We start from the raw sequence: 21,463 nt of genomic DNA, 5'->3' as shown, positions 1-21,463 counted from the left end.
TGGATAGTATGATCAGGCAGAAACCATTGAGTTCAATCTGATTGAGTCCCTAGATGTTCTTGTATTTTAGGTGATCCTTGGTTATGCAAACAAAATCCTTCATTGATGAGACCAAGCAGAATAGTATATGTACGTGACAACTGCGTCATGAAGCCTGCTTCCAGGAGAAAAACTCAGAAAAGACCCATGATTTGATATATTTTCTATTAAAGGCTACCAGAAAAAGATGGATTGTTATTCTCACATGGATATCATATCCTTCTGGACGTCTTGTAATAGAAGGCTGGGAACTGAGTAAATGCTTAGCAAATGAACGGTTAAGGGTTTCAGTCAGCATCCTAGCATTCTGACAGGTGCTCCATAGCTTTTATTGTCAAACTTCATGGGGAGCCCTGAACCTTCCTTGACTACAGGAAACTGAATGTAGGTACTGCCCACAGCCTTCTTCCACTGACCCCCATTTCTGTCTTTCAAGATCAATTACATTCAGCTACAATCTTTTCACAGATTTATTTCGATGCTTCATACAGGCATTGTCATGTATCGTGGCTCTAGTAATTCTTCTTAGCTGGAATAGGTTTCCATTTGCCTAAGGAACATATGAAAACAGGGATTCCTAGTGTTGAGGAAAGTATTTTCTTCAAAACCAAGTTTACGTCATCCAGGTTCAATCTAGCCCTTTGTTGTTGAGATGGTCTACTTCAGCTGAAGTGATGGGAGACATTTATCTAAAAAATACCCTGCTGCTAAAGCACCAAATCTAGTGGGTTACTCCTCATGCACGCTGTCAAGTATGGAAAACATTTTGCCATTTTGCCATTAAAGGCCCTTTGTCACTGCCTATTTAGGTAGAACTGCGCATGACATCAGGTTTTGAACAGGACATATAATCATAGAGGCCTCCTCATAAAGGCATTTTTAGAGGAGAAAGTAATACTTCATAAGTACTACTTTCCCTATTACTTAACCCTCTACTCACAAATGCTGTATGCAAACCAACGGCCAGAGAGCTCTGTCTCTTCTATTTCTTCTAAGGAGAAATTTCTATGCATGGAGGTCTCTGTTTTAGTAGTAAATGTGGGAGAAGTAAGGGAGAGTGCTTGGAAAATAGGGACTATTTACTATAAATTGGGAAGGGTTTAGGGACATTTAAAGATGGGGTTTAGGGAGGAATATTCAAACACAAAACACACCCACAAATTAATAATATATTTACACCAACATTTACTACAGTAGTACTACTGACAAAACAGATCTAATCAACCCCAGCTAAGCCTTGGAAAGAGTCAAGCACTACACATGGCCAATCACTGGTACTGCAACACGATGTTATGGAAAGCAGAAGAACTGGACACAGGGAATAATGTAAAATAATGTATTGAAAAGTTGCATTTTAACTGGTTTTTAATACACAGTCAAAGTCAAATCAAATCAAAATACGCTTTATTCGATTTAAAAACAATTAAATCATAAAAGCACATCATAAAAACAAAGACTTAAAAACATGATGTATCAATTCATGTAAGAACATTAGAAATACAATACAGATTTCTTTAAACATCCCTAACGTGAATAAAATTGAAAATCAGTTACGCTGGACGCTGATTACATCGAGTTTCTAGATCTAACCACCCCTTTTAAAAATATAGCTATATGGCCAGTACTGATTTCATCATCCAAATATTGCCAGTTTAATGAATGCAGGTCGACACAGTCTCAGACCTTGTGATTTTATAATGGGTATGATCCATCTCTTCTTGATTATGATGTAAAACTTACAGAAAGAGATGACATGTATTGTCGACTGTGGGGAGATTTCATCGCACTGGCATGGGCACATAAGATGTGACCAATCATTAATTTGGGGGAATGAAACCATGTTATGAAAATTGCCTAGACGCAAACGCGTCAAAAGCATCCTAGCGTATATACTCAAATTAAAAGACAAATAAGGTTGTAACCCTGGTTCGGTCTGGATCAATTGCTTAGCACTGACCGTTGATTTCATAAGGTTAGAGGAAAATCTAAGCATCTTCGGATGACTAAAACATAGGGACTTTAACTCCTTCCTCGTAATTGAAGTCAAACGGTTAGGTTTATTAAAAAAACTCGGGATGACCCATGTCATACAGGCTTTTTTTGACATACACCAGCCAGGGAATACATAAAAACCCTTGTAAATTCAAACAGTCGTTTATCACATCCCGGTTGAGACAGGTGGAAATACCATTCCAGACTTTATGCCACAATAGTATTGGCTGTATTTTTATTAAGTCGGACGCATATGGTAGTCCCAGTTCGGCGTGACAAACATACGTAGCGGTGCGGGCTGGGACAGCTAAAAGACATTTTTAAAAACTGTTCTCGATTTTCTGAATAGACTCTACACTTGCATAGCCCCAAATGCCAGCTCCATACAGTGCAGTTGAAATGCATTTGGCCTTGTAAATTGTCAGTAGATCTTTAATGGGACACTTGCCTAGCTTCCTAGCAAAATTTAAAAGGGGCTTAGCAAAGAGCAATTTTCTGGAATTGATAGCTGGAGCCCAGGAACCCCTGTTTTCAAACACAATACCCAAATAAGAGAAGGACTTGGCAAATTCCAACCTGTTGTTACCAATAAAAAATATCACGGCACTTGGTAGAAGGCTTAGTGCACTTCATTGTAAAAGTTTTGGTGATATTTACATTTAGGTCTAAATTAGACATATACAACACAAAACTTGTGACTAGTCTCTGCAGGCCTAGTGGTGTACGAGCTATTAAAACTGCGTCATCGGCATATAAACGTACACTAATAGACCGTTCGCCAACAATGGGTATATCTAGACAATCCCTAGATAGGGTATCCCCCAGGATATTTATATAGAGGGTAAACAGGAAAGGTGCTAGTACGCACCCCTGCCTTACCCCCTTTCTGAGAGGGAAGTTATCACTGAGTTCTCCTTTTCTCCCATAATGAACCCTACCCTGGGCATCAAGGTATGATTGTTTTAAGAAATTAATTAAAGGGGTTTCCACCCTCATGGCCTCCAGTATGCTCCACAACTTCTGATGGTTAACACCATCAAAAGCCGAACTCAAGTCGGCAAAACACAGGTATAGACTCCCCTTTTTTGCATGTGTATATTTCCCCAATAGGAGGCATAAGTTCAAACTCTGCTCCACAGTACCAAGACCTTGGCGAAAGCCGTACTGAAGCTCAGAAATTACACCGGCATTCTCTGCCCACATTTGCAGTTTATTTAAAATAACGTGCCCGGCTACCTTCACTAGAGAATCTAGCAACAAAATAGGTCTATAACAAGCCGGGTCATTACAATCGCCCTTCTTAAATATTGGGACAAGAATTGATTCCATCCAGGTCGGAGGGAGGCCGCAAGTACAACAGGCCCGTAGGACCAGAGTAAGCAGTGGACCCCACAACAGGGTGCAAGATTTAAATAAGTCCACAGGTATACTATCTGGTCCTGGGCCTTTTCTGCCCTTGCTTGCATTAATGGCCAAAATCACCTCCTCCATGATAAAATCAATATCGATTGGGAGGAAGTTAGAAAGAGCAGGTCCGGGATCATCACCCTGGGGGGTGTCATAATGATTACAGTATAATCTAGAGAAATGAGATACCCATTGATCCTCCCCAGTCGAAATTTCAATGCTGGGTAATTTTTGTGTAGCAAGAAACGGAGCGTTCACCGCCCTCCAGAACCCTTTTTTATACTTGATGGCTGATGCTTGCTTTAGCGCCTGCCATAGGTCATTCCTTATGACCTCCTTTCACTCTTTTAGGGACTTTTTATACGCCGCTCTGGCCCTTTTGATGGCTTCCTGATCTTTCATGGGCTGGTGTAGGACGGCTATCAAGGCTGCATGCGCCTTACTACACCTATGGTCAAACCAGCCTGGCCTATCTTTAAAAGATCTTTGAGGCTGTGATCTTAAGTTAGTTTATATGGCCTGTGTAATTTTACAGAAGGAGTTAACGATGTTGGAGTCCAAGGCGGTCTCATCAAGACAGAAAAAAAAATCTGTTTTAATACACAGTCAATGCACATGAAAACTCTCTAAATAGGCTTTAATTTTGTTGTAGTGACTTTATGGTCATAACTTTGTTTGTAGTAGGCATTTGAGAGGGTAGAGACTCGGAGTTCTAAACCTAGACGAAGATCTCCACATGAAATTATTGATCTTTTCCTGAACCTTGGTGTACATCCATATGTGAGGAGCACTCTGCAGGGAAATGTCCCTTGGGCATTCCTCTAGACAGCCACACAAAGGGAGCTGAGGTGTGCCTTGTATATTCTGATGGCCCATCACCAGGCTGATGGGGCTTCCTGAGCTAGAGTGGTGGGAAGAGTTGTCACTGACACCTCAATAGGGCTATGCCTGTCCTCACACAAAGCTGTATCCACCCCCCTGTAGTGTGTCTGTAGCCAGGTTAGGGAACAGCGGGGTCTTCTACACTACAAAGACTTTCCTTTGAAGTGTGCCTTGGAAGGCAGAAAGGGATATAGGTATTGGACTTCTGGACTGAGGACATTCTACCAGGAAGAGGAGCTGGATGCCATAGGAGGGACTGCCAGTCAGCCTATTGCTTTGCTGTGCTGGTCTGCTGCTTGCTGCTTTTGTCCTGGGAGTGAAAGGACTGGATGTTTCTTTCTCTATCCTGCCTCCAAGGTTCTCCAAGGTCCTGTGCATGCTTTCCTCCTGTTCAGAAGTCTCAGGCCATCAAAGACCACCTAACAGGGCCTGGGCTCTTCTGCAAAAAGCTGTTTGTTACCAAGTGGTGCCAAATCCAGTTCCTTGGCCCTTGTAACTGTAACCTGGTGAGAAAATCCATGCATCAACTCTCAGCACCTGTTTTCTTGACACAGCATCTCTATGAGGCTGAAGAATCAATTAATTGCCTGCTTTGCAGCACCTGCATTGTTGCTGTCGGATGGACACGGTGCATCTGGATTTTCGACGCATCATTCCTCAAAGTCGTCTCTTCATCTACGTCAGGCTGCATTATGGGACCAAGGCCACGTGTCCGAAGATCGATGCAGCATCTCCCCTTACAGTAAGGAACCAGCGCATCGCCTCTCCTGATAGTAAGGAACCAACACATCACCTCCCCTGCCCAGCAGTAAGGAACCCACACATCACCTCCTCTGGCAGTAAGGAACAGACGCATCACCTCCCCTGGGAATAAAGAACTGATGCATTGCTTTGCTTTTCCGGCTCCTTACCTCCCCTGCCACATCATTGAATTCTGACGCATCCAAGGTACTTTGTGCGAAAAGAACCGCATCCATAGATTTCTATGGACTGAACTTATTTAAACTTTGTAAACGACACCTTGACTTGTGTAAGTTGGATTTTTGTTGCTTTGGTCTTGTTTTATTCAGATAAATATTGGCTATTTCTCAAAACTGATGTGGATTCCGTTTGTAGCGTTGTCATTATGTTACAAACGCTCTACACATTTCCTGTGAGATAAGCCATCTGCCAAGGGGGTGAGCAGGGGTTATCTTAGCTGTGTGGCTCCCTTACCCTGACTAGAGTGAGGGTCCCAGGGTGCACACTACTGCCAACTAGTGACCCCATTTCTTACAACAATCCTCAGGAAACGTTGTATCAGTATTTTTTCACCACGATGCCTGTGGATTTTGGTGGCTTGCTAGCAGGGGCGGCTCTCCGTTTGGGCGGTGGAGCATCATCCCACTGGTTAAAATGACCATCCATGCCCCAGAATTGAAAAATAAAATGGCAATTAAGTTGGTTTATTACCATTTTAATTTTTCAATATAACCCTGTCATGATGCTCACATCAGGACGGGGGTTGGAGTAGCTGCTGAGTGACAGCAGCAAGGAGGAGGGTGGGCTGCCTCAGCACTTTTCAAAGTGTGTATGTCTTTTGGCAGACCGTCTTGCTATGGCCAGCCAGACATGCGCATTTTCACACCTCTAACCCAGCTGTCTTAAGACAGCTGAGTTAGAGTAAGTGCAGGACTCCAGTGTCCTTGGAAGAGGTAACTGCGGCTTCTCCCTCCAATCAGGGCACTGCTCTCACAGCATGAGAGTGGCGTCTGGTTGGGTAAGGCACTTTGCAAGGGCTCGCTCTGCAAGATGAAGATGTGCAGCGAGCAAGGGGTCAGAGTCGGACGTGTCGTAGGTAAGTGCTTTTTATTTTTTATTTTTACCCACCACCCATTTGCCCACCTCACCACTTCCCATAGATGCCAGCTGCCACTGCTCGATTGTCTCCTCCACTGAAACTCTGTGCTCCCTCTCCTGCCTCTGCATACATTTCATGCTGGTGGTTTGACCTCCTGGCCATCAAACTCTAGGTTTGTACGGAAGGGGGGCATGATCCATTTTCTTTTCTTTTTTATTATGGATACTTGCTGGTTGTGTGACAAAGAGCAAATTGTGTTCAATGGTATCTTGGCCTTCTTTGCTAACCAATGCGCGGGATGCAAATTGTAGACGTTTGCCCGTTCAGTGGGGATCATTGTGTGCTCGGGCAGCAGTTCGTAGGGTCCATTACTTCCTTTTCACTCCTTTCACTGCTTAGGTCGTGTTTGTGCTCCAGCGCATTGTGCACTGGCCCCTTTATGCCGTTGCTTGTTGTAGTTTAGTTCTAACTAAGAATGATGGTTGTGCCTCTGATTACCGCATATGGCTATGCATGAACGTGAATGCTGTTTTCAGTGTATTGTTAGAGGTGTGCTTATGGGTGTGTTCTGCCATCATCCTTGGACTTTTTGTGCCTTTTGATTTTCTAATGGACTTTGTCATTTGGCCCTTTTTTCAATAGTTTAGCACTCCTACCTGGAATTCTGTTTCACTTTGGTGGAAGATTATGTTTTGCGATATTTGGATTTCTTAATTTGATCTCTCAAGAGTCTTGACTGCTTTAGCTAGCTGTTTCACAAATCTTTATTTTGTTTTATGTAACTTTTTAAAACCCTGATAAAGGATTGTATTCAAAAGAAGCGATAGTAACACTCTGGAAGAGGACCTTCTCAATAGGGAGCAATCATCCCTGGGTTGTGACATAAAGTAAAGTCAATTGGTAATTCTAAAAAAAAAAACATAACTGATTATTGCTTGGGTAAATTAGTTTGTGTTTTCATCTACTTAGAGTGGTCATTAATCCACCTCACAAATAGGTATTGTCACAAATATCAATAAATTGCGCCCCTGCAGGCTGGTTATGAAGGGTGGCAGGTATTTAACAAAATCATATGAGCGCGTACCACAAGCACTAGACAGAATACACATCCTAAAAAAAACAACCAACTTGTAACAAATATAGAAAATTTTAAAATGCCATGTTTTGAAATAATACCCATCAAGGGCCAAAAAACACACAATGACAATGTGAGGATCGTTTGACATTTTTTGACAAGCGAATATCGCAAATACTTTCAATCAGTTTCTCTAATTTGCAAGTCGCTTTAGCATCTTGAAGTTGACTGAAGCTCCAAGGTCAGCAAACAAGATCAAAGCTGCCATGGAAGTGACCAATAGCATGCGTCAGGAGATGTTTCCTAACTCCCTCTGCTGATGTCAGCAACCGAATGACCTGGCCCTCTTTAAAGGAAAAGGAGCAGTTGCTAGCGCCATGCAAGTTATAGCCTCCTTCCCGAAGAAGGTCCTTGCACACCACGCCCTTTCCAATTGAATGCAACCCTGATAAACTCTAAAACCAGAAGTCAAATGACAACTTCGAGGGGATGTAGAACACAACATCCTATTATAAGGATGCCATTCAGGCTTCAACCCAGCCAGAGAAGCAGAGAGTGCACTAGAACACATCAAAGAGAACCTGTTCATATTCCTAAATAAAGACCATCAAACAGCTGATGAAATGCACAGGTGGCAGGCATTAGCGGTGCGATGTCGAGAGCTTCTATCTAGAGTAAAATCAAAGTGGATTCCAGTGTGAATGAATGTCAGTGAGCGCTGGTTACTTGGGCATGGGAAACATCGTTTACAACGCGGGGATTACATCGCGATGCCATTACATTGCGGTTTTTACAACGCAAGTCGTTACAACGACTTGCGCTAGATGGCGCTCTAGGACAAGGAATAGTATAATTTACTATCCAACACCTTCCCTACTGTACGTAGACTGGAGTTGGAATAGTAAATTATACTACTCCTAAGTCCAGCGCCCTCCAACGCAGGTCGTTGTAACGACTTGCGTTGTCAAAACCGCGATGTAATGTACCACGATGTAAATGTATGCGTTGTAACGTCATACATCCCTTGGGCATGCACTGGGTTGTATACTGGAGCTGTACAGTACCTATGCTCAGGACTGTCCCTTACTGAATACATTATTTTTATATTTATCCTGGCTTTTCAACATGGAAACCATGTGCGAAAGTGGGTTTCTGTTGCAGTAACCCCCCCCCTTTTTTGCCTAATAGCTGATGCACTTTTCCTTGTTGTGCACTGGGCTCCTGCCAATCAGGTGCCCAGGGCCTGTGTTCCTTCCCTAAAATACAAACTCCCAATTGGCAAACCCTGGCCACATGTCAGCCCCTAGTAAATGGTACCCTAGGTACCCAGGGCCTTGTGACCAGGGAAGGCCTCTAAGGGCTGCAGCACTCATTGTGCCACCCTTAGAGGCCCTGTACCCTTACACACACACACTGCCTTTGCAGGCTGAGTGTCTGGGCGCAGGACAAAACAAAGAGTCGACATGGCACACATCTCTGTGTGCCATGCCCATCACCTACACTGCCAAGGCATATGTCAGCCACCCCTCTGGCTGGGTGCCTTATGCCTATGGTGTGGGCACAGGAGCAGGAGCCCTGTGCCCCTACAGTACCCGGGTCCATTCCTGGGCACTATAAGTACAGTGCTGCCATTTACAAGTACATGGTGCTGAGAGCTCGTCAAACACGAGCTCCACAGCACCATAATGGCAACACTGAAGACTGGGAAGTTTGGTATCAAACTTCTCAGCACATTAAACCCACACTGATGCCAGTGTGGGATTTAATGTACTAAGCACCCCAGAGGGCATCTTAGAGATGCCCCTTACAGCTAACCTACAATCCACGTCTGCTCTGAGGCTGCCCAGGCTGCCACACAGCAGACACGTTGCTGGACCCCTGGGTGGGAGAGCCCCTGCTCTCCCGGGCCTGCAACAATGCACATCCTGAGTGAGGTGAGAAATCTCCTCCCCCAGGATGAGCAAAGGGAAGCTTCAAAGGCATGCCGCCAGTTGGAGTTTCCCCAGGCCACTGCAACCCCCCACTCTGGCGGGAAGCTTGGCCGGAAACCCCATACAAGGACAGGGGATGTGCCAGCCTGCCCACCCCACCCCTCAGGTGGGGGAGGCGAGGTGAAGCACATCTCCGGGCTCTCGCCATCTTGAAGATGGGAGGCCCTACCCTATCAGGATCAGGCTACTGCCCCCCTCCCACAGGAGAGAGGCAGGATAGGGGGTGTACCCACCCCAGGACAAGGACCCATTGGTCCCTGGCCTTCACCTACCTGTAACGCCCCTAAATCTAGTATTTAGGGGCCCCCCTGAACCTTCCTTCCCCAGATTCCAGATAGAAACCTACAAGAAGAGCAAGAAGAACAAGGACCTGCCCTGCAGCTGCTAAATAGAGAAGAAGACACCAACTGCTTTGGCCCCAGCCCTACCGGCCTGTCGACTCTCGAACCTGCACCAGCGCGGCATCTCTCGTGGCCAGCAACCTCACCAACCCCCGAGGACCTGGCTACCTTTTGGCTCTAAGCCCCTGGGACTCCCATGAGTAGAGGCTCTACTCAAGAAACCTATTTTTAACCCCTGGCAGCAGCCCGGAACCGCGGACCCAACACACTCTGCACCAGCCAAGCCTGGCCAGTGCCGGAGTGGACAAAGACCCTGAGGACGACCCCACGGCGACTGTGACCCTGAGTCCGGCACCCAAGGACCCCCCTCGACATTCCGGAAGAAGCCTGCAGCCTCAGAACAGAGTGCCACCCCAACCGCGATCAACCAGAGGGTAAGATTTCCGACATCAAAAGGCACCCCTGCACCCGGCGCCCTGCGGCCCCCTGTGCCCAATCCCGGGGTACCCACCTAACCTACAACTACCCAACTTACCTCTCGAAGTGGTGGTGGCACCTGAAGCATCCTCGTCCCCGAGCTTGCAGCCTTTTTCCAAACCGGAACATTCCCATTGATTTCCATTGAGCGCCCGACGGCTCAAAAGCACCCTGCACCCAGCCACCCGAGTGGCCCTGGCAGTGCACTCTCTACACTAACCTACTTCCCCACTTGCCCAGAGTAAGTGACCAGGAGCCCAGCTCCCACAGCCGCGTGGCTTGCCAGACAGCAGCCACCAACCAAGGCCCCCCTATCCCTCATAGGATAACATTGGGCCTAACTCTCGCTGCACCCGGCCGTCCTGAAACCGCTGACGGTGAACCAACTGTACCTACCTGACACTGGGGGACCCCTGAGTCTATGCCCGGAATTTCAACTCTGCCAGTCGAGTACTTACCCTTAAACGGCTAACTTCATTTTCCTCATAAGGTAACATTGACTGGCTTTTTCTTCAAAAACCTTCGAAGTGTGAACTTTTCAAAACTGCAAATATTCACCAAAAATCAGCCAAGTGACAAAAACGAATTTACTCACCTGCTCCTAGGTGAGCTCCCAGTGCTGGATCTTGGTGCCCAGCCCTGACTCTGAAAAGTGTCCACAACTATACTTACCTCTAACTCATTTTTCTCCCATAGGAAACCATTGTCTGCTTTTCTGTGAAATTTCTTCTAAATGTCTATTTCTGCAAATTTGAAATATTCTTTTAAAATCGTACCATTTCTGCAAACGAAATTACTTACCTGTTTTTGATAAGGACCCCAGTCCTGGGTCTAGGTACCCAGTCCTGGATTACTAAAGTAACGATAAAGTACTCTACCTGCAATTTGAATTTGTTGCCATAGAGATCCATTGAATGTTTTCCTTGAAATATTTTCTAAGTGCTAACTTTTGAAATAGCTAAATATTATTTAAAAATCATTACAGTTATTAAGTCGACTTTCATCACTTGATTCTGAATACTGACCCAGGGCTGGATCTAGGAGCCAGACCTGGAATTCCAAAAGTAATCTGAAAAGTAATTTATTACAAATAACCTGAATTTACCATTGAGCTCAATGCATTGTTATGTTTAGGAAATAGGATTGTTTATTGCAACCAACTGTGACTGTTTACAAACATTTATTGCTCAAGACAAAAGTATTTATATTCAACCTCTCATTCTGAGAAAGTATATTTTTATCCCCTTTGTGGTTCTAAAAATAAAACAAGCATATATTTCATATATATAAACCATTGGCCTAGAGTTCAGTTATTGAGTGTGTGAAACCATTTGCTGACTGAGTGTGTACAATAAATGCTTTACACTGTCCTCTGGTACTGCCTTACTGCTCGACCAAGCTACCACTTTTGAGAGTAAGGTCATACCTAACTTTGACCTCTATCAGCCTCTGGGGGACTGTGGACTCTGTACACCCTGTACCTATTAGGGAACAGTATATACAGAGCCACTTTCTCACAAACCAGACCTTAAATGAGTTAGGTGAGATTACTATCCTACCAGAGTAGGACGCGCATATGACTGAACATTTGTTTGTGATTTTTAATCATGTATTCTTCAAATATTATATCAAATAAAACAAAATAAGTATTTCCGAAATGACTAGGCTAATTTTCCACGCATTGGACAAGGTTTTGACCCACAATTTTGACATGGAATTGGAGGCCATGTTCTGTCACTCCCAAGCATTTGCCAGAAGGTCATTGCTGCCCAGATTTACAGAGATCTTTGGCACCTGGCCATGGCTAAAGGGCTCTGATCTCAAACTACTCAAACCATAATGGCCTCCGTTACAGGCGCACAGGGCCAGATTTACCAATTTGTCACGCAGCGCAGTGCAGAAACCGCATATGCTGCGCTGCGTGAGAAGGAGTGAGCAGGAGAGCACCAAATTTACTAAAATATGGTACTCTCCACCCCTCTGCCTAGCATGGGCGCTGAAATTAGCTGCTGAAGGTCACAGAGACAATTTTGTGCCATGGTGCAAGGGTGTCCCCGTGAGTTAAGCATAGGTTTTGTACTGGAAGGCTACCCTTCCAGTACAAAATACTATACCCGACTAAATTTAAACATTTCCCCACTTTGTATGTGTGCTGTGCAGTGCAGTACACATGCAAAGTCGTAAAATAAGGAGAAAAAAAACATTTCTCCTTCATAGCGCCTGGTTGAAGGGTACACTATTTTCTGACACTAAACCCTGTCTATTTTATTTAGTAAATTGGGTTTAGTGTCAGATACCTTGGGTGGTTGAATGGCGCGTTATTTTCACATTAAAATTGGACGAAAAGAATTAGCGCAGATTTGCATTACTTTTGTGATGCAAACATGGCATAAAATCGTAATAAATCTGCCCCTCAGTCTGTTTTGATTCTGCTGCGATACAACTAATCCATGCAGCTTTTTTTCTAATCTGGAAGAAAGACGGAACAATTTTCTAGGTGCTGTGATGTTGAAGAAGAAGTCTGAGCCGATATGAATTTCATTGCTGATATTACAAGTGGCCTGGGAGTAATAAACACCCTCACACAGGATGTCCCTATGAATTTTGCTATTTGGAAAATCCTACATTCACTGCAGTGGCAATTGTTATGGGTGATATTCTTTAGAGCAGTCAGTGAAAGGCTGTGACAGCTTTTGCATGCTCAGTGTTGCACCAAGCAACAACAATCTGTCATGCCATCAATTGAAATTCAAGTGGCAAAAGCACAAGAACCAGCCCCACTATGCACCCGTGTTAGACCTGGCATCCTTGGCGTGGTTTCCCCTGTCTTTTTACCTCTACCTTCTGTATTTTTGACATTTATGCTGGTCTTTGTTTTTGCTGGTTCAGGTACTCTAGGCACTTTACCACTGCTGATCAGTGCTAAAGTGCAAGAGCTCCCTGTGTACATTGTGATTCTGAAATCAAATGCTACTAGTGGGCCCGCAGCACTGGTTGTGCCATCCACATGAGTAGCTCTGTAAACTTGTCTCAGGCCTGCCATTGCGGTGCCTGTGAGTGCAGTTTTAAACTGCCATGTCGACCCGACAAGTGTATCTACTTGCCGGGCCCTAACCTTTCCTTGTACTACATGTAAGGCACTCCTATGGTTGGCCCAAGGTACCACCCAGGGTAGGGTGCAGTGTATGTGAACAGTAAGACATGTACTGGTGTGTTTTACATGTCATGATAGTTAAATTCTGCCAATTTCGTTTTTTACTATTGCAAGTACTATCCTGCCATAGGCTATCATTAGAGCTGCCTTGTCACATTTTACAAGTGTAACTTTCAATGGGAACAGCTAGAGATATGGAGTTTTGGATCTCTGAGCTCAGAACTTAAAAACACATCTTTTAGTAAAGGTGTTTTTTTAAATTGTGTGTTTGAAAATGCCACTTTTATAAAGTCTCATCCAAGCTTTCGAGGGTATACTGGGTTACCAAATTTTTGAGAAAAAAACTTTTATAAAGTGGGCATGTTCTTGTTTAACCATCCTGTGCCTCTACCTGCCTGTAGAATCAACATTTGGTTTAGACTGACAGGGCCTGTTTGTCCATTCACTCTAGACAGTCACACACAGGGAAGTGATATGTGCCCTGCATATCCTGATAACCCATCACCTGGCTGATGGATCTTCCTGAGTTAGAGTGGTGGGAGCCAAGCCCATTCAGGTCAAGAACGTCTGCACTACAAAGAAAATCCTTTGAAATATCCGTACTATAAAGGCCAAAAGGGTTATACGTATTGGACCTAAAACCCCAGACATTTAGAATACTTTTGGATCAAGAGCACCATGCCAAGAAGAAGAGCTGTCAGGAGGAGTACTGCCCCTTTGCTGTGTGCTGCTTTGCTGGGTTGGCCTGCAGTTCCTGCTTCTATCTGTGGGCATTGGAAAGGACTGGGCTTTACTTCCCTGTATACTGCTTGAGAAGATTCTCCAAGGGCTTTAAGTAGAGCTTGCCTGTTAAGAAAGTCTCAGGAACACAAAGACTTCATCTGTAGCATCCTTGAACTCCTCCCTGGAATTTCTGACCTGCCTTGTGTTGCCAATTCCTATTCTGGGCCCTTGGATGTTGCTCCTGTTGCAAAAAGCATCAAGAAGACATAAAAGACAATGCATCGCCTTTCTAGCGCCTGTTTTTCTGCTGCAGCAAAACCATGCAGGAGAACTTTCCACGCACTCCCGCTGTGCAGCCGAAGAAATTGACGCAGCACCTGTCAGCGGCCAAATCAACTACTGCAGCCCAAGTTTAGCGTAGGGTGTCTCTGAGGTTCGAGAACCCCATATTGACTTCGACGCAGGCCTGCTGCGCGGCTGAAAGAATCGATGCATCGTGGGACCACGGCTGAAGAAATCGACGCAGCGCCTGTTTGCCACCTCGGCATCGACCTTAAGCAAGTCCAGATTTCCATGCGTCACACCTGGGTGCCTAGCTTTTCCAACACATCACCCGCAGACCAGAACCATCTTGGATTTCGATACATCGCTTCCCTATACAGTCCGGATTTAATGCAACACTTCTCCTGTGCACAGAAGAACTGACGCATTGCCTCCCCCTGGACTCAGGAACTGATGCATCGCTGTGTTTTCCAACACTTACCTCCTCTGCAGCTGTTTTGCCTTGTGGATTTAGGTTCATTTGAGGTACTCTGTGTAAAATCACCACATCCATAGAGTTCTATAGACAGAATTGCTTGAAATCTTTTAAAAGTCATATTTTAAGTTGTAAATGTTGGATTTTGTCATTTTTGTCTTGTTTTGTTTAGATACAAATTGATTATTTTTCTAAACTGGTGTGGTGTCTATTTGTAGTGTTTACACTGTGTTAATGTGTGTGTTATGTACAAATACTTTACACATTGCCTCTATGATAAGCCTGAGCGCTTGTGCCAAGCCACCAAGGGGGAGAGCAGGGGTTATCTGGGTGTGTAACTCCCTTATCCTGACTAGAAGGAAGGGCCCCTACTTGGACAGAGAGTATACCACTGCCAAGACTCCCATTTCTAACAACCCTAACATTCGGTATCCAGATACCTGTGAAGAACTGAACAGTTCAAGAAGGCAACTAACGTATTAACCAAGAGTATGGAGTCCAGCAACAGAGGAGCGATGAGGGAGTATTCTCCAGGCTGGACTCATAAACAATAACGTATACACAGTTGTTATATCTACATCCCATGTCCTTAAAATATAACAAACATTTAGCATTAGTTTCTCTGTCGCCCCACTCCTTTCAGCTAAACCACGGCTTGTTGTTTGTTCACCTTTAAGAATTCAAAAACGGCCAAAAGGCAAAAAAGTGGTTTTCCTTACACACTTCTATCAACTAACGAGATACTCGTTAGCTTGTTAGAGCAAATGAGCCTTGAAGGACCCACAAAGCACTAGACAAGTCGATAAATATGGCAGACATTGTGGCTGAAACACCCTCTCATAACAGAAATGAGTGTTGAGATATCCTGCAAGGGTACTGTGAGGAAGCTTCACATGCATTCTGCACAATTAATTCATAGGTAGACAATGTTCTAAATTTCTTTGTGGTTGCATATTCAAAGATCTAGGAGAAACGCTCTGGATGCCTCTGATCGATAAGGCCTGTTTCTATCATTGTTGTAGGAGATATTGTGCATTGCAGCACATATGTCTGAGGGACACTGCACTTTCATAATGGTTATCTTTCACAATGCAAATAGTGAGCAGAAGCCATTTTTTTTTGGTTTTTGTTTGCCTTGGGGAGCTTTTAAATCCAGTGGCGGCCAGCACGGATTGGGGGCGGGAGAGGGGGTTATGCGGGGAGGGGGAGTGGGTGTAAAAAGGAAAAAAAGAAAAAACGTACCTTCTCGCTGCTTCCTTGCTGTGTCTCTCCTCTGTAGTCCCTCGCTCAGGCCAGAACAGGAAGCACACCCAGGCTCCCCATAACCAATCACAACTCTGCAATGCAGCGTTGTAATTGATCTGAGTGCCTTGGTTCGGCACTCAGACGCTGACTGGGAGCCTGGGCATGTTCTCCATGCAGGCTGTAATACAGCCTGCATGGAGAACTTGCAAAGTACGCATGAATGTTTGGATGGCCCGAGACAAACATTCATGCGCATTTACACAGTGGGCTCACCACTCCCCCTGCTCCTGTAGTCAGAGCAGCTCCACCCCGCCCTGCAAAGCTGCCGCAGCAGGACCAAATAGAATGATAATAACTCAAATTATTATCATTTTATTTTTCCTTTATTTCAATGCTAAAAAGCAGTGGGGAGACGCTCCTCCGCCTTAGCTGAGGAGCTGCCACTTTAAAACAGTAAAAAAAATCGAATTTTTCAGGGTCATTTGCAGCCATGTTTCTCACCACACAATCATTCTAGACAAACTGTACCTCGGGCCAGACGCTCCTAAAATCTCTACCTTTTGGGAGCCAGAACAAGAACGAAGCCCGGCCAATCCTCTGTGTTTGAAGCGCACCCATATCTGAACGATATGTGTTTGCACAATCGATTTTTTTTCCTGTGGAGTAAAGTTAAATGTCTTTAAAGTGGTGCTCGAGGCATTTACCGAGTTTTCCACTATGTACCTTCTGAGAGAAAATGTGCGTTTCTCGCGAGGACATCGAACCTGAAATCCATCCACGTCAAAGCGTGTCTGTCGATATCTTGACTGCACAGGGGGCTGCTAATAAGTTAGCACACACACTGACCAAGAACAGCGCCCGCCACCCTTGCTTCTAACACAGACATTCCTACGGAAGCCGGGAAGCTCTCGTGCGGCCAGCTGCTTCAGAGTGGGCCGCAGGGAGAATGCAGTTGACTTTGAGCTCTTGTCACCACGTCTCAGACACAGTACACCTGTCCCGCTTGTCACTCTCGCTCTGAAGTCTTGCAGGGCCTCGAGAGCCCCAGCCATTAAGGTGGTTTAAACAAGGTTTAGCCCAGGAACCAAAGTGTAACATGCGTGCCACATGTGTCCTGTGTTGGAGAATTTAAACCGTGACATGCGGACAGGGGCGGCAGCTGCTCATGTTAAGTATGAACCGAAGTTTAGCATGTCCCGATAAATATCAAGTGGGATATACATTAATATAATATATTGGGTATGCACTTGAGAAAGAAAACTCCAATCTATAAATGAATGTAAAGTCTGTATGTTATCAAATTGATCATAAAAAGGTTAATATAGTTGTGTAATGTGTTAACTGTGAGGTGTGTGTATATGACAATAAGAAATTAAGCATTTTTAACTACATATTACACTGGATTTCCTTACTTCCAAGCAGAAAATTTGCCAGCGAAACCTTCCCACCACACTTAGCAGTAACCCTCACCATCTTGAATTAGAAAAGTTTAAAATCCATCATTTTATTTTCTATCAAACAGATTTGATGTCTTCTATGGTCACTCTTATATGTAATCCCTTTTGTATAAATCGTATTTCCTATCTCCCCATGGAATATGTTTTCTATATTAAGTCGATCACGTGCAGCAGCTCTACTTAACACCATTATGTACATAAAAGCATATACATTTAGGTACAAGTATCAGGCATATTGGGGTGTGTTGCCCAAATCCCTTTTTATAAACTAGAAGGTGTCTTCTACTGAGTTGGACTCTACTTTTTTAAACTTATTTCTTAATTATGTATTAATTTATTTAATAATTTCTTGCGCTACCTCTATCACTCACTCACAAAGCATTTCCCATGAGTAGTTTTATTTTACTCCATGCTTATTTGTGATATCCTCATGAATTTCCAAGAGTAAGACATGTTTACGCAAAGAAAAAACCTTTGCAAATCAGTAACTTGTTTTTCATTTTAAACAAAGGGAGGGTCCTTTATGGACCCTCTCCCCGACATAGGTCTGGCGATTAGGGTGTGCTCACCCGGGCTCCTTATGCCTCCTTTTGTTTTAGTTTTCAGGACTAAGGGACAGCATAAGACATGTAAGACCTTTGCACATAATGTAAAAGTATAAATTGATCTAAAAAATGCATACTTATCATAATATATGTGACTGTTGTAGTAAAGCACAAATTTAGGCGGGGTGTGGCTGGAGTCTCTCTGCACTGAAGTACATTCCTTATTCGTAAAGGGAAACACTGTCATTATACATCTCAACTTGTCCCACACACCTGGGCCAGCTCTGCTTTAAACATGGAAAAGTGCATATCACACTGCACTCATTACAGACAAATAGAGGGAAGCTTATGCAGTGCCTGTAGGAAGTGCTGCAATGCCTGTAGGAAGTGCTGCAATGCCTATAGGAAGTGCTGCAATGCCTATAGGAAGTGCTGTAATGCCTATAGGAAGTGCTGCAATGCCTGTAGGAAGTGCTGCAATGCCTGTAGGAAGGGCTCCAATGCCTGTAGGAAGTGCTGCAATGCCTGTAGGAAGTGCTGCAATGCCTATAGGAAGTGCTGCAATGCCTGTAGGAAGTGCTGCAATGCCTATAGGAAGTGCTGCAATGCCTGTAGGAAGTGCTGCAATGCCTGTAGGAAGTGCTGCAATGCCTGTAGGAAGTGCTGCAATGCCTATAGGAAGTGCTGCAATGCCTGTAGGAAGTGCTGCAATGCCTGTAGGAAGTGCTGCAATGCCTGTAGGAAGGGCTCCAATGCCTATAGGAAGTGCTGCAATGCCTGTAGGAAGTGCTGCAATGCCTATTTGTATCCTTATGCTTCTTAATGAACTCTGGGTTGTGTTTTCCCTCTTAATTGCCTCAATATCTAAATCCATGGACTTCACTCTTGACATTACTTTCTCCTTCATCTCATACATCCACCTTTACTTTCTAAATTAATTAGAGCACAGGAACCCCCTCCCCCCCCCCCCACACACACACATACACACACTCAACTGGAAGCAGCAGTCTGTGCCCTAATTGTCTCGCATTTGGACTTCGGCATTACCATCCTAATGTGAGTGCCGAATCCATACCACTTGCTCCTCGCCAAGCCGACCTCCATTGTATTGCAACATTCATTTCTTGTGCTGCAGTTTAAATGCTATTCATCCTTTACACGACACGAAAGCATAAATGTGCACCTTGCACGTTTTCGCAAATGACAATGAACATGATAGAGAATATATTAAAAGCACCGTAAAAGCGTGCTTAGGATGTAGAAGTAGTCAGAAAATCACATAAAATGTGTCTAATAAACTAACAAATTCATATTTCTTAATGGTTAAGAATTGACAAGTATTGTAACTAAAATGCCTTATTAAGACTTTAACTGCAATAAAAATGAGTGATGTGCACTTTGCACTGGAAACTGTTCTTTTTCTTACCATTGTAATGCCATGGTGATTAATGATTATCTGGTGCAAAATCAATTTCATAGTAGTTACAAAACTGACATTTTCCATATGTGATTCTTATATGCATAGAGTCTCAAATTCTCCAAAACGATGTTAGAATTTACAATTATGAACACATTTCTGATTGCAGTAATTGACTACACCTACCACTCTATATCTATATCCAAGAGACAACATATTATATCAATTGTCTGACTAATGCACAAGTGAAGTTACCTATGCTCATCTTTAGAGATAAATTGCATTTTAATAATGTCTTATTATTTTTAAATGTGTTTAACTTGGCATTAATTTCTAGGCCTGTGCCTTCTCTTGATGTCTACAAAAATGTATTTTATCATAGCTCTTGCTCATGTGGCATTCTTGTACTTTCCCATGAGAAACTAAGAGACTTGATACGCGCTATACTAAAATATGAAGAATCCGGACTGTGGCAACTAGCAAAAGGCAAACCTCTGACAATGAATAGCCTTTTGTGGATTAACGTATGTGTCTTGTAACGGACAATTGTTCCCATGTTTCCTGTGGGAAAACTCTGAATGTTTCCAGTTGCACCTTGTGAGTGGAGGATCACTGCATGTATGTCAGACGATGATGGTGTGACACAGTGGGTGTCATCTACGGACTGCTAAGCTTTAATACAATGATTCTTGGACAAGAAATACGCTTTTTTCTAAGAAGCTCCCTGGCTGTCTATTCTATGGCTAGCCCTCTCGCTGACACTCTGGCTCACTTGCTTACCCTTTCAGTTGGGTCCCGTTGCTGAGGATTCTTTCCCCCAGATCATATGTCTATACTGAGAGAACCTTGCAGACTTTGCCCCTGCCGTCTAATAGGCAGGACCCCTTGCTGACGGACTTACCTTTGGACTCATTTTCCGAACCAGAGCTTTGCAAATGCCTTTCCAAGCTTTCCCTCAAACGTGCCCTTTTAGACTTGCTCCATGGATGCTTTCTTTGGTGAACTTTAAATACTTTTACTCTCTAGACTCTGTTCAAGATGTGGGAATATGCTACACCTGTAACTGATTTATATGAGGCTCTCACTGATAAGTGTCTTACATTATTGTCACTTCTATTATAAATTTGGTTGAAGCTCTTTGAATGTCTGCATCTCTAGAATTTTTTCCCTACAGGAACAGTGTTTGGGGTTTTTAGATTACTAATGCATAATAGAGATGACCGTAGGTTTTTCTCCGAACACCAGGTTCTGGTGCTGCTGTTCTGTATCACGACAGAAGAGAATCGTTAGTTTGTATTATTTTACCCTGTTTGGACTTTTTCAGGAAATTAGGACTTTCAAATGCTATCCTGTTTCTTTACAGTATGGTCCTGAGGGTTACATATTTAAATATGATTACCAATTTGGAATTTGGTTACCATTTCCTGGTCCTCGTTGGGTAGCCAAATAGTCGACACTAATTTTCTTCACCACTCCATGCGATGAGTGCGATTCATCAGAGGACCAAATTAAGTAAGGGCGCAATTTCCCCCTCCTGTAAATTATAACCGGTAAACACTGGATCAAATCTGATAGCACGTCGGATGGTTTTGTCCATTGACGTGAGGGATTTGGGGTGTCCTATTTAGAAATCACTCCAGCCCCATCCAGGCCCACATGCTCATGGTGCGGCAGAAGAATTAATGGAGTACCATTGGAGCTGAAACGACTTGTAGCAGCAAAAGAGTGATAGTATTAATTGGGTTGCACGTTGTTATTGCTAATGCTTAGATTGTGGAGTTTTGGAACAAAAGGCTGTGTGTTGTCATGCGAAGTTAAAAAAGCTGAAGTTAATGTGTGAGTGTGGAGCTTAATGCAAAGAAGTTGAAGTAGTTATCTGGTCCTTTGTAGCCTAAGATCCCGGGATATAGGGCGAAAAGTCAAGCTTCAGTGTAGAAGACACTGAGTGTAGTTGTATGCTGTGTTGTGCTGTTTGTCTTGAGACGTCATCAACAGCATCTTTAAGATAGGGACTTATCCCTATCTGGCTGGTAGTGAGACGTGGTTGGTATAGTTGATCTCAGTGCACAGGGGCTTACTGTATCGATCGAAATGAGATTAGCTGGTCGAGGTTTCATTAGA

This window comes from Triturus cristatus, chromosome 2_2, assembly GCF_964204655.1.
Source record: "Triturus cristatus chromosome 2_2, aTriCri1.1, whole genome shotgun sequence".
NCBI lineage: Eukaryota > Metazoa > Chordata > Amphibia > Caudata > Salamandridae > Triturus > Triturus cristatus.
The sequence above is the reverse complement of the archived record's forward strand: the minus strand, read 5'-3'. Positions refer to the sequence as shown.